Source organism: Taudactylus pleione, unplaced genomic scaffold (genome assembly GCF_031769625.1).
Source record: "Taudactylus pleione unplaced genomic scaffold, aTauple2 ptg000755l, whole genome shotgun sequence".
Taxonomy (NCBI): Eukaryota; Metazoa; Chordata; class Amphibia; order Anura; family Myobatrachidae; genus Taudactylus; species Taudactylus pleione.
The window spans coordinates 751,579-764,240 of record NW_028285157.1 but is presented as its reverse complement, the minus strand read 5'-3'; the positions used below and the strand labels follow the sequence as shown (position 1 = coordinate 764,240).

The 12,662-nt window shown below is 41.3% G+C and overlaps 1 protein-coding gene across 1 annotated transcript in view; it reads left to right on the top strand.

Annotated features, from left to right (window-relative positions):
• The window catches only part of EPS8L3 (EPS8 signaling adaptor L3), a 166,183-nt gene that overhangs the window by 115,033 nt on the left and 38,488 nt on the right, over positions 1–12,662 (top strand). The window lies entirely within an intron of this gene.

Below are 12,662 nucleotides of genomic sequence, written 5' to 3'. Positions count from 1 at the left end.
CATGCATGCTCCCGATACCCATGGTATTAAATTTGAAAAAGTTGCACGCAGGGTTTTCAGCACTGAGAACCCTGCGATGTGAGAAAAAAAAAATCCTACTTACTGGTCATTGGTCTCCGACAGAACATGCAGTCAGGGTAGGCAGGGGAAGCAGAGCCTCCTCTGTCATACTCCTGAGATGTGATGTAAAAATGATTAGAATATTACAGAGAAGATATTTATAACTTATAAACATCTACTTTGTTTATTGTAATCATATTAATAGTTAGAATCACCAGCCTTGTGGAGCTTACTGGGACTGCAGGGAGACAAGAGATGAGGCAGCAACAGCTCAGCCCTGCTTCTGTATAGTCAGACACTGCTTGCAGAGCTGTGGGCAGGGCCACACCACGGGCATTAAGCTGCACAGAAAGAGAGATAATAGAGGCATGCCTCTGAGTATGGAAGTGCACTGCAGTGTTTAGAGATCAGAGCTCAGTCAGCAGATGCAAGACACAGTGATGCAGGTAGGAGAATCAATGGATGCTGAGGCATAGTGTAGTGAGGAGAGGGTTACAATGAGTAGGGGGGAGACATTCTCCCAGCACTCAATCCCATCTCCATGTGTGCCTACCCAGCCATTGACCTCACCGCAACGTCACTGATCTCCAGTGGTCTCCATGGCTCCCGGTCATCTCACCTCCATCTTTGCACTACATAGGGGGCTGTTGGGAGTTGAGGGGGCTGCTGGAAGACTAGGGTGCTGCTTGGAGGGCAGGTGGCTACTGGGAGATGTAGTTCTCCCTGCAGCTGCCTCCAGGGAGGGCTCACACACACCCAGGGGTCACATAGACACTCACACATACAATTACTTACACAAACACACATATTTACACATACTTACACATTACTAGACACACTCAGACAACATACTTACACTCTCCCGACTCTGGAGGGAGAAGACAGCACTTCAGAAGGTGAGTATTTACTCACTAGTTAAGCTAATTACATACTAATTGATTATTTAGTTTTAGGAGGGGTGCCGCCGAGGTCCCAGAGCATTTCCTGACCATTTTTCCTAAAAATATGGTCATGCTCTGGAGGTGCTAAAAAAAACAACTCCAGGTGCACATAAAATTAAAAGACCTTGCACCTAAAAGCAAAAATTCTGCAAATGCAGGGAAAACCCCACAGGTGCGAGATTTTTTGCTGTTCTAGCACCGAATTGAATATGCCCCTTTGTGTCTTTCTACATATACTTCACACCTCCCATATGAACTATGTGTATATTGCCCTGCCTGTCTGTAAGTGATTATCAATTACAAACTATGACATTCAGAAATGATGTAGACTGTAATAAATTGTTGAACTATTCAAATTGTCATAAAAAAATCTTGGAAGATAACATTTCAAAGGGCCATTAATTAACAAGGATACCCAAATGAGATACTGACTGTTTAACCTCTAAGTGAGGTTAAACAAAGATATAGGGCGGGATGTACTAAAGGAAAAATGCGATAAAGACCCCGTTTTCGGGGTTCTTACCGCATTTTCATATGTATTAAGCCCCGGCGGCCCTATCTTCAATGCAGTCGCCCAGCAATTACCCCCACTTACCTCAGTCTCCTGGTTGCCGGCCCGTGCTCCTCCTGGGTCCCCCGCTTCTTTATCCTCCTAATCTTCTGGGTGCAGGGAGGAGGAGGAGGAGCCCAGGACTTCCTGCACGGGTCACCAGCAGGAAGATCCAGGGGCTAGGAGGGGGTGGAGACCCAGCGTCGGCTGCTTCCCAAAGGGCAGCTCTTATCGCAAGAGTTGTCCTTTGCGATACTAATCGCATATGTTAGTACATATGTGATTAGTCATTTTGCGGTGACTGGTGGGATATACACTGCAAGGTTAGTACATCCTGCTCATAAAGATAGCCTTTTGAAACCTAAACATATGAAGGTACCTAAACACAATGTTGTTGGTGGTGGTGGTGGTGGTTTCAAGAACCACCACCCTTTCTCATAAGTTTAGTGCTTGTTCAAACCAAATTAAAAGTATATTCTACTTGTTGAAAATGAATACAACATTGGGGACCATCCAAAGTTAATCTTTAAGAAAGCTAGCAGAGAAACAGACTAGCACCCACATTTTTAAGAATCAGTCATCATCGGAGTAATGAATTTCATGTCAACATCATTTGGTACTGTTTGTCATATTACAAGTTTCATTAATTGGCAGTTTTATTTTTTTGTATATATAATTACACGTTAATGTGGAGTGCAATATGTTGGAAAACTTCATGGAGTCTCAATGTTAGGTTCTTACCCAGTGTGTTGTGCTCCAACATAATAATGATGTCAGTGTATTGAATGTGCAGGGTATTGAGCACATTACCCCTACACCTAAAAGAGGTGACAGATTCAATTTAATGTACAAAAGAGAGGCGTTCTGGATCTTCTCTGTGGACACAATGTCACCTCAAGGCCTTAATGATTTTATTTAATTATATCTAAAACACCTTAAAAGAAATCTTTCACCTGTGCTACAACTTAACTTACTATAGTTTATTGTTTTATTGTAGTAGGTTTGTAATCACATATTGGATTCAGAACCCTTTATAAATCTCTTCATGCTAGTTGTTGACTTTTGGTTGATAACCTTATAGTGTTATTTGTATTATATAAATGTATCTATAAGTAGGTTTGAATTACACTATTTTATAAAGCTTATATGTAGATACCAAACACCAACTAAAATTATCTATTTTTATATATACAGTACATATCAATTCATTTGCAAAACTAATTTGTGGGCCTTGACCACAAAACCTGTGGCTGAATGTGCAGAATGTTTAGCCTGATGATCAGGCTTTTTGCTAAGCTTCAGGCACCCTAGGAACACTCTAATTATTCTCTTCTTTAGAATATTAAACATGGGACTCTTGATTGATGCCTCTTTTCATGAGGCATTAGGCATGTTTTATAAATACACATATTGATTTAAAATCTGTATATTATTTGCTTTAATATTAATACCAAATCTATGTACAATTATTTGGACTTATTAATCTAATGGTTCAATGCACTTTGTGTTTTATATTTGTGTCTAGTTTTAGATTTATTTGAAATGTGTCCAATAAATATATATATATATATATTATATTTTTATTTATTTTTTTATATAAAAATGATATGTATGCATGCTAAGTTTAGATAATTACAGTACCTTGCACTGGCTTACAGATGCATGAAAAATCACGTTAGCTGAAGGGTCTCTTGCATTAGTATAAGGTAGTAAATCTGACTTCTGTGGCTGTCCATAAATTTGTGTGCGACTCAGTATCCCCTTTATATGGATGTGTAAGTCTGACATTATGCAATGACTTACACTGCGAATGCTACTAGTGATTTACTGCATTATCTTAAATCTAACAAGTATAGAATTAGATTCTTGTGTAATAGTGTCCTGCGCTCTGATGATCCCGATCCATGTTATTAAACCTCGGAAGACTGAGGGGTCTATTTACTAAGCAGTGTTAGGAGACAGAGTGAAAAATTATAAGAAAGTGATAAGGTGCCAGCCAATCAGCTCCCAACTGTCATCTCACAGGCTGTGTTTGAAAAGTGACAGTTGGGAGCTGATTTGGCACCTTATCACTTTCTTATCACTTTTCACTCTTTCTCCTAACACTGCTTAGTAAATAGACCCCTGAAAGCTCCATATATACCTCACTATCAAGCACTACAAAAATTTTATAAAAAACTATATATTGTCACTCTGCTAATACCGCTTTCAGACAGAAATTGTCAAAAAAAAAAACTTTTTCCTGGCATTTTGAATGCCAGGTTTTTTGCCATTTTCTGTCTTATACCCCTTGCACACAGGAAAATGAAAATCCTGGGTAATTCACATTTATACCCCTTTTACACCAGAGCTAAAACCCGGGTTTTTGAAGGGTTAACCCGGGCAGCTCCCTGGTGTAAAAGGGCAGAGGGTTGGATCGCCGGGTCGAGTGACCCGGCAATCCAACCCAGGTAACTAGCAGGGTTTAACACGGGCATAGCCCGTGAACCCCTGCTATGGGAACAGCACGAAGACCTGGAGTGCGCTGCTAGCCGGCCGATTGGTCCGGCTTCAGTGGCGCTTGGAGATGACTTCATCTCCAATCGTCCACTTTCACTCCGCAAAAGCCGGGTCTATGCAGACCCGACTGCGGTGTGAGCGGCGCTGACTCGGGAATATCCCGAGTCAGCGCCGGCAAAATTCCGGGTCTGATCCGGATAGGAACTTTGTTCCAACTCCGGGTCAGACCCGGAATTTAGGTGGAAAAGGGGTATAACCTGGTAATTTGCTAAACAACCTGGATTTTTTCCCTGTATGAAAGGGTCCACCAGGGACTTAATTGCAAAAAACCAGGGTTGTTTAGCAAATTACTTGGTAAAAGCGAATTACTCTGGATTTTAATTTTCAGTGTGAAAGGGGTATTAATAATTGAGCTTATACAGGATCAGCCATAACATTTATTTAAAATGATCAGTACCAATATCATAGATTAGTCCTATCGATACAAATGGTAATATTGTTATACCAATAATTAATATCTTTAAAAATAAATAAACTAATATATTATTAATTGATGATTTTCATAAATCAATTAATAATTCATTTACATAGTTATGGATTCACATAAAATCAAATTAATTACCAAGCATCAAATTATTGTGGAACTTACATAAAATCAAAATAAGTACTAAGTACTGAAATATTCATATGCCAAGTACTCATCCCCCTGAAAGGGTTAATTCAGAAGAGGAGGAATTCAAACATCCATGTTTACTTACCTGATTGGATGGAGGAGGTTTAAAAGTCCCGGTCTTCCTGGAAATCTGTTTGCTTTGAAAAAGCAATTGAGCGAAACGTACATCGGCACATGTGCCCTCTGTACCTCAGCATGTTTCTATATATGTAAAAAGTGTATGTGAATGTTTCTATGTGTAAACGGTAGCAGGCTTACATAGAATCTCCCTGCAGACATCATAGCAGGCATTTATATCAGCAGGCAGTTCTGAGCACCACGAGTGTATGTCTATGCAAATGGAAGCAGACTATTACAGGATCTCCCCACCCACAGATACCACAGTAAGCTGATCAATCAGTAATGTACATGAGATATATGTATAAATATTAACCACTAAACAGTGAAATGACTTGCAATTATCTGCAAAATAATGGCTGAAATAGCCTGCTTAATTAATAATACTAATCTTATAAAACAATTCCTGCATAATTCAATGGCATATATGGTGAAACAACAAAGGGAAGCTGATTACTGTACCCTGAATGGGTTAATCAACTAACACCATATGCATTGGTCACTGATGCAGCTGCATCACAGACATTGAGAAGTGCTAAGTGTCCATCATTCTGATTTAAAAGATCACATTTCACTATGTGCAAAAATGTAGCTGCACAGTGATCTTTAGGATCTTCCACACATATTTGCTGTTTGAATATTCATACTCCCAGGTTTCACTGACATAAGGGTTTCACTTTATCTATTATATGATCCCGTGATATCACCATTACTGCAGGATTTTCTGCAATGTTAGAATTAACATAGACACAGTGTATCTGAATTATTAGACAGTGTCTGGGATCATTAACTACACAGCAACAATTATAAATCCTGAACTTACTACAGTGAGTTGGAAATAAAATCCACCTAATAATCAGGATAATCAAGATAGTGATACTAAATGTCAGTTTATAATGTACACAGATATATGATACATTCACATAAATGGTAATAACCCTTCATCTACCAGACTGTGAGAATCAATTAAATATCTCCTAATAAGTCAATAAATGGTAGAACAACCCTTATAAGAAATTATTTGCTGGTAATGTGAGGGCACTTTTTCCTTAGTGGAAAATAATTTTAATAATATCATTGTATGTATTATTTGTTAGGCACAACATCATTTTAATATTTTGCCATTATTTTAAAGATATACAATAAAAGTTATATTTTATTTAAATTCATCATTACATGGATAAATATATTTTTGTTTGTTTATAGGGGATAAGTGCACCAAGTTATAGACCCTTTTTTTCTTTTTTCTCCTGTGTTTATTGAAATAACATTAAAACCGCCTACCTAATATTGTGTAGGTCACCCTTGTGCTGCACTATTGAGGCATGGTCTCCACAAGACTACTGAAGGTGTCCTGTGGTATCTGGCACCAAGACGTTAATAGCAGATCCTTTATGTCCTGTAAATTGTGAGGTGGGGCCTCCATGATTTGGACTTGTTTTTGCAGTCCATCCCACAGATGCTCAATCGGATTGAGATCTGTGGAATTTGAAGGCAAAGGCAACACCTTGAGCTCTTTGTCATGATCCCCAAACCATTCCTGAACAATGTTTGCAGTGTGCATTAGGCCACTGCCATCAGGGATTACATTGTGATGCAGGGGTTTACTTGGTCTGCAACAATGATAGGTGGCACATGTCAAACATTAATGCCAGGATCCAAAGTTTCAAAGCAGAACTTTGCCTAGAGCATCACACTGCCTCCACAGCTTGCCTTCTTCCCATAGTGCATCCTGTTACCATCTTCTCCAGATAAACGATTCACACACACCTGGACGTCCACATGATGTAAAAGAAAACATGGTTCATCAGACCAGACCACCTTCAAACATTGCTCCATGGTCCAGTTTTGACACTCATATGCCAATTGTAGACAATTCTACAGTAGACAAGGGACAGCATGGGCTCTCTGACCGGTCTGCGATTATGCAACCCCATAGCCAGTAAGCTGCATTTTGTGCAACAGCAGCTCTTCTGTTGGATTGGATCAGACAGACTAGCCTTCACTACCCGAGCACATCAATGAGCCTTGGGCGCCCATGAAGGAATCGGTATGAAGTACCGCCAACCGCCGGTTCGATTCCCGGCAGCGCCTGGCTGACAAAAGTAGAGTTCCCGGCAGCGGAAGCCCGACATCACTGGAAATCCCGATCGTTGCTAAGGTAAGTATAAACTAACCTAACCCTCCTTAGGGGTGCCTATCCCTAATCCCCCCTCTAAGTGCCTAACCATAACACTCCCCTTCCCCGCTACCTAAACCTAAAGTCCCCCGGGGGGGTGCCTAACCTCCCCCCGGTAGACACCCTCCCTCCCCCTAGCCTAACCATCCCGGGGGGGTGCCTAACCCTGTCCCTTCCGGGTGCCCTAAACCTAACCCTCCCCCCCACGGCTGTCCGCTCGCAGCGCCCGGCATCCCTTCGATCGGGATGCCGGGCGCCTGTCTCCCGGCATCGGGGAAATGACAGGTGTCTACATCTACATCTGACGCCCGGCATTTCACCCTCGCCGGTATATGACAGTCGGGAAGCCGGCTGACGGTATTAAGGCAGCCGGTTTCCCGATTGTATACCCCCATGAACCGGTTGTCCTTCCTTGAACCACTTTTGCTAGGTGCATACCAGGAACACACCACAAGACCTGCTGTTTTGGAAATGCTCTGACCCAGTTGTCTAGCTATCACAATTTGGCCCTTGTCAAAGTCGCTCAGATCCTTACACTTGTCCATTGTTCCTGCTTCCAGCACATCAACTTTAATAACTGACTGATCACTTGATGCCTAATATATCCCACACCTTGACAGGTGCCATTGTAACAAGATGATCAATATTATTCACTTCATCTTTAGTGGTTTCAATGTTATGGCTGATCAGTGTATATCTCTGATAAAGAAATTTGTAGCTGGTGAAACATTGTTTAAGAACCGTAACAGAGATAATGCCTCATTTCACCTTAATTTCTGGGATTGTATAAAAGTAGATATGTGCGCCGGACCAATTTTGCTGGTGTTGGTTTTGCTTTTAATTTGTTGGACGGTTTTGGTTTTGCCAAAATGCAGTGACTGCTTTTGGTCTTGGAATTTTTACAAAAAATGACAAAAAAAAGCTAAAATCACATAATTTGGGCCTTTTTTGTTTGTGGAGTATTACTAACCTCAATAACATTAATTTTTAGTAATTTCCACTCAATACATGCCAGTTATTTATGTTTAAAAATGTTTTGCAAATTATTAATGTGATCAATCAGCTTTTTTGTTGAGCAGTTCCCCAAAATCTTCCCAACCAAAAAAACAGCGTTCCGTACCTGCGGGTTGGATACAGTGCAGGATACAGTGCGGGCCGCATAAAGTGCGGGGATACAGTGTGGGTTAGACACAGTACGGGTCACATACAGTGTGGGTCAGATACAGTGAGGATCGCATACAGTGCGGGTCGGATACAGCGCGCATCGGATACAGTGCGGGTTGCAATGCAGGTCAAATACAGTGTGGGTTGGATACAGTGCTGGTTGTATACACCAATGGTGCACTTACTGCAACAGACAGTGCTGGCATTGTCCTCAGTGCCAGCGGTGTCGGCAGTGTGGGGGTGCAGGTGGTATCAGCAGTGCAGGGGTGGTGGTGGTATCGGCCATGTGGGGGTGGCAGGGGTGTCCTTATTGTGGGAGTGCTGGTGGTGTCAGTAGTTTGGGATGGTTGCAGTGTTGGCAGTCCAGGGGTGCCGGTGGTGTTGGCAACGCAGGGGCGGTGTCGGTGTCCTTGGTACAGGGTTGCTGGCGGGATCTAGAGGTGTTGACTTGGGTAGGGATCTGAGGCAGACAGGGAGATACGAGCTGCGGCTCATATTGACTCAGATCCTTGAAGTTCGGAGCAGTTCAGAGTCCAAGTAATCTGAACTGCTCTCTATACAAAAGTATATCATATTTGGAATGTGGTTCTTAAGTATGTTTACACTGTAAAACACAGCTTCACTTGTCAAACTTTCCAGGTATAGAGATGAAAGTACAATAGTTTTATGTCAAACGCTTTTTTTTTTCTTTTCTTTTTTCTATAAAGAATTTTTGATTAGCAATTTGCAAACTGCAATTCTAAAAATGTTTGAGTCTATCAATCGGTGTCTCTATAAACATATGGGGCCTGATTGATTAATAATCGCAACTGCGATAATGCACTAAATCGGGCGATTGTTGCATTGTGCGCATGCATATGCAAACGACACTGCGATTGAAGTGACTACGCCGAGACCCATGGCAGGGTGACTGACAGGAAGTGACCTTTTGGGGGGTGGTGATGGGGGGTGGTCGGCAAAACGCAGGCATGCCAGTGCTTGGGCTTTCACTGCGTGTGATGAGGTTAGCAATTTCTGAGTAAGGTCAGACCTTTTGCAAGTGTGCGTGAGGCTCTGAATGTACTCGATGTTATGCAGAGTTGCTAAGTATTACAGATGTGTGTAAGGTAAAGTGGGCGTCCTTATGTTAGACTGCAACGGCATTTGGATTGTAATTATTAGCATATTTTCACAGTGAGACTGCGTGCGTAATCACCTCTGTGATCGCAATAGCGATCCTTACTGAATGTTTCCATATAATCCTGGATTCCTAGTAATTCTTTCTACTGATACTGTATATGTAAGGGTTCCAATCTTTTCTACGTTGGGTGTTTTGGGCTTATAGATAGCCATGGAACTTGGTGGTGTATTGTTGCCCTTACTCACTTGTCTCCCCCCACCCCCTCTATAGTATAATCCATTGATATAGTTAGTTTGCCATTTTTATTGCCACCTTGGATCATTTTCTTTTGTTCGCTTCACTGATATGATTTCTATACTGTTCATTTCTTATATAATTTCCTGCACACACAGGATTTTGCCAAATATTTTTCTCAACTTTGTGCCATGCATACATTTTTATGTTGGAAAAACTTGTTGATGTCTTGGACTTTTTGGCAATATATTTTGAATTCTGTTGATTAATTTGTGTACAGTGGCTAATTTCAGTTTTATTTCAGATACTCAGTTATATTGCTTGTATTGTTTTGAAATAATGTTAGAAACAGATTTTTTTGACAGATCTAGTAAACCCTCTCTCTGAGGAATAAGTTTACCGATGTAATAAATCCCGTAGTTGAGGTGATGTAAACAGTTTTTATTAAATACAAAAATGGATAAAAATTGTGTAAAACACTTAAAACAGGAACTGATAAATGAAGTCCATAAGCAGAGTCCAAATCACAATAGGAGTAGGAAGATGCAAGAAAAGATGCAAGAAAAAAAGTATGCAAAAATGACTCCCCTTAATGGGTGAAAAAAGGTCCTGACTTTGAAAACCTGTTATAAGGAGTCATGCATACCTTCAATCCGTAATAGTGATAAAGTCCCTTTATAAGTCCTGAAAGGATCCCTCGACTCTGCAACAACACCGTTTCAATCTCTACTGGAGAAAGATCCAGGAGAGATCGAAACGGCGTTGGTGCAGAGAGTCGTTCACAGACATATCATTGGTACACACTGACCGACAGGCACACAATATATTGGTCAATCAATTGATCGGCCAATATAACTATCGGTGTTTACCCAGTTTTAGCCTAAGAGCAGATGCCTCATTACCAACATGTTATGCCCATATCGTTGCAAGTGCTGCGGAATATGTGTGCGCTATATAAATAACTGATAATAAATAAATAAAATAAATAAGTGATAGTGCGATTGAATTGCGTATGACTCAGAATCCCCCATAGTTTCACACACACAATTGGTTGCGGAGCATGTACAGTGCCAAACGTCCACAAAATTAAATTATATGTAACTGTGGGATGTAGTTTGGAAGCCGACGGTCTAAATCCCGACCGCCGGCTTCCAGACGTTCTAACCCCGACGTGGTACTAATGACAGGCATCTAAATGTAGACGCCTGTCATTAACCAGATGCCGGAAGACTGATGCCCTGCATCCCAATCGAAGTGATGCCGGGCGCCGGGGCAGACAGCCGTGGGGGGGAGGGTTAGGTTTAGGGCTCCAGGGGGGGTCTTAGGGATAGGCACCCCCTGGGAAGGTTAGGGTTAGGCTAGGGGGTTAGGCACCTCACCGGGGGACTTAGATTTAGGCGGCGGGGAAGGGGGGGTTAGGTTTAGGCACTTAGAGGGGGGATTAGGGTTAGGCACTTGGGGGCAAGGTTAGGGTTAGGCACCCCAAAGGGAGGGTTAGGGTTAGGGGCGGAATTAGGTTAGCGATACTTACCTTAGGGACGATCAGGATTTTCACCCTTGCCAGTAATACCTACTACACCCGTAACTGTGCATTGGCCCCATTTTCATTTCCATAAAGAAGATAATAACTTTTGTAGTTTATCACGAGAGGTGGTTAACTTTGACATTCACAATGTCGACAATCCGTTTGCCCGTAGTGTAATGTTGAGCACACTATGCCGACACAGAACTAATGTTAGTTAAATTTATTGTAACTGTGTCGGCAGTATAAGTTTAAACATGTTGCTTTATCATGTATTTATTTGAAATTACCAGGCGCTCAACGTATTTGCGTAATTATGGTGTTAATCCGTATGTGCCTTTTTTGTAACAGATCAAAAAATCAATGACTATGCACACTAGTATGGTTAAACAAACTATTTATTAGTTACTAAAACAGTACAAATGCTATACACCTACATTAATTAGCGTTTACCAGTTATAGTTATAATATTGGTGATCTGAATTTTTGTAGCTCTAGTCTATGCTGTAAAACTTAAAGTGAAGTGCCCTGTGCCATAAAGAGCATTGGCGCCCCCCTCATTTTTCAAAGGGACATAATGCACCCAAAAAAGGGGAATGGCATCATGGGGAAGGGCCAGGGAAGAGTTAGGGGAGGCCAGGAGATGCTGGGGATGAAATAAGAGGAAGCTACAAGTGAGAATGATAATAAACAGACATTTGATAGGCCCAAACAGCACCCCCTGCCTGCGGTGCCCTGTGCGATGGCACCGGAAGCACTACCCTAGCTACGGCCCTGTATATATTAATGTTAAATAATAAATCATTAAAGATACTTGAATAAAAATGCAAGTTTAATAATATGAAACAGACATCATTGGTCAATGTAACAAATGTACATATACATATCAAAAAATGTGTCTAAACACACTAAACATCAAAAAAGAGCCATTAAACACTGTAATAAATGATAACTAGTGACATATAAATCTGGATCACCATATACACCTAATGTAGCAGCTATGATTATAGGTGCTAAATGTATGGGCAGAGATTGTTATGGCTCCATGCATACAAGCCTGAAATCTGTTAAAGTTCCACAATAGAAAGTAAGGTGACTTTCAAAGATATTGTCTTATCCAGGTAGATGATATAACAATTTAAAGCATAATTCTCAGACTGTGTCCTGCTGAACACTGATGACCACTGTCCAGAAATGTGTTTTTAGGAATTTAGAAAAATTTTCCACTAGCAATTTCAGTGCAGGTTTTATGGAGTTAATGTCCCACAGTGAGTGTATTGTGCAATGTGTCCTCACTCACCAACGTACCTCATGTTCCATCTGTCTCATAGCCAGGTCTGCGATTCATACATCATAATAGAGATAACGTAACAGTCTGCAAACTCCGTCCATCTCGTAACAAAAGGACATGCACTTTTCTTGTGCTGATTTGCGGTAATTGACGCACTATTGCTCAGTCGCCAGATAACAGTGTGGCAGTCTGTCGGCTCCATTGTGACATAGGAACATGCACTTTCATACTAGACTGTGGTTGATGACGCACTAATGCTCAGCCGCCAAATGGTGTCCTCTGTGCTGCCATCTATGTATTTTGCGTGATGGA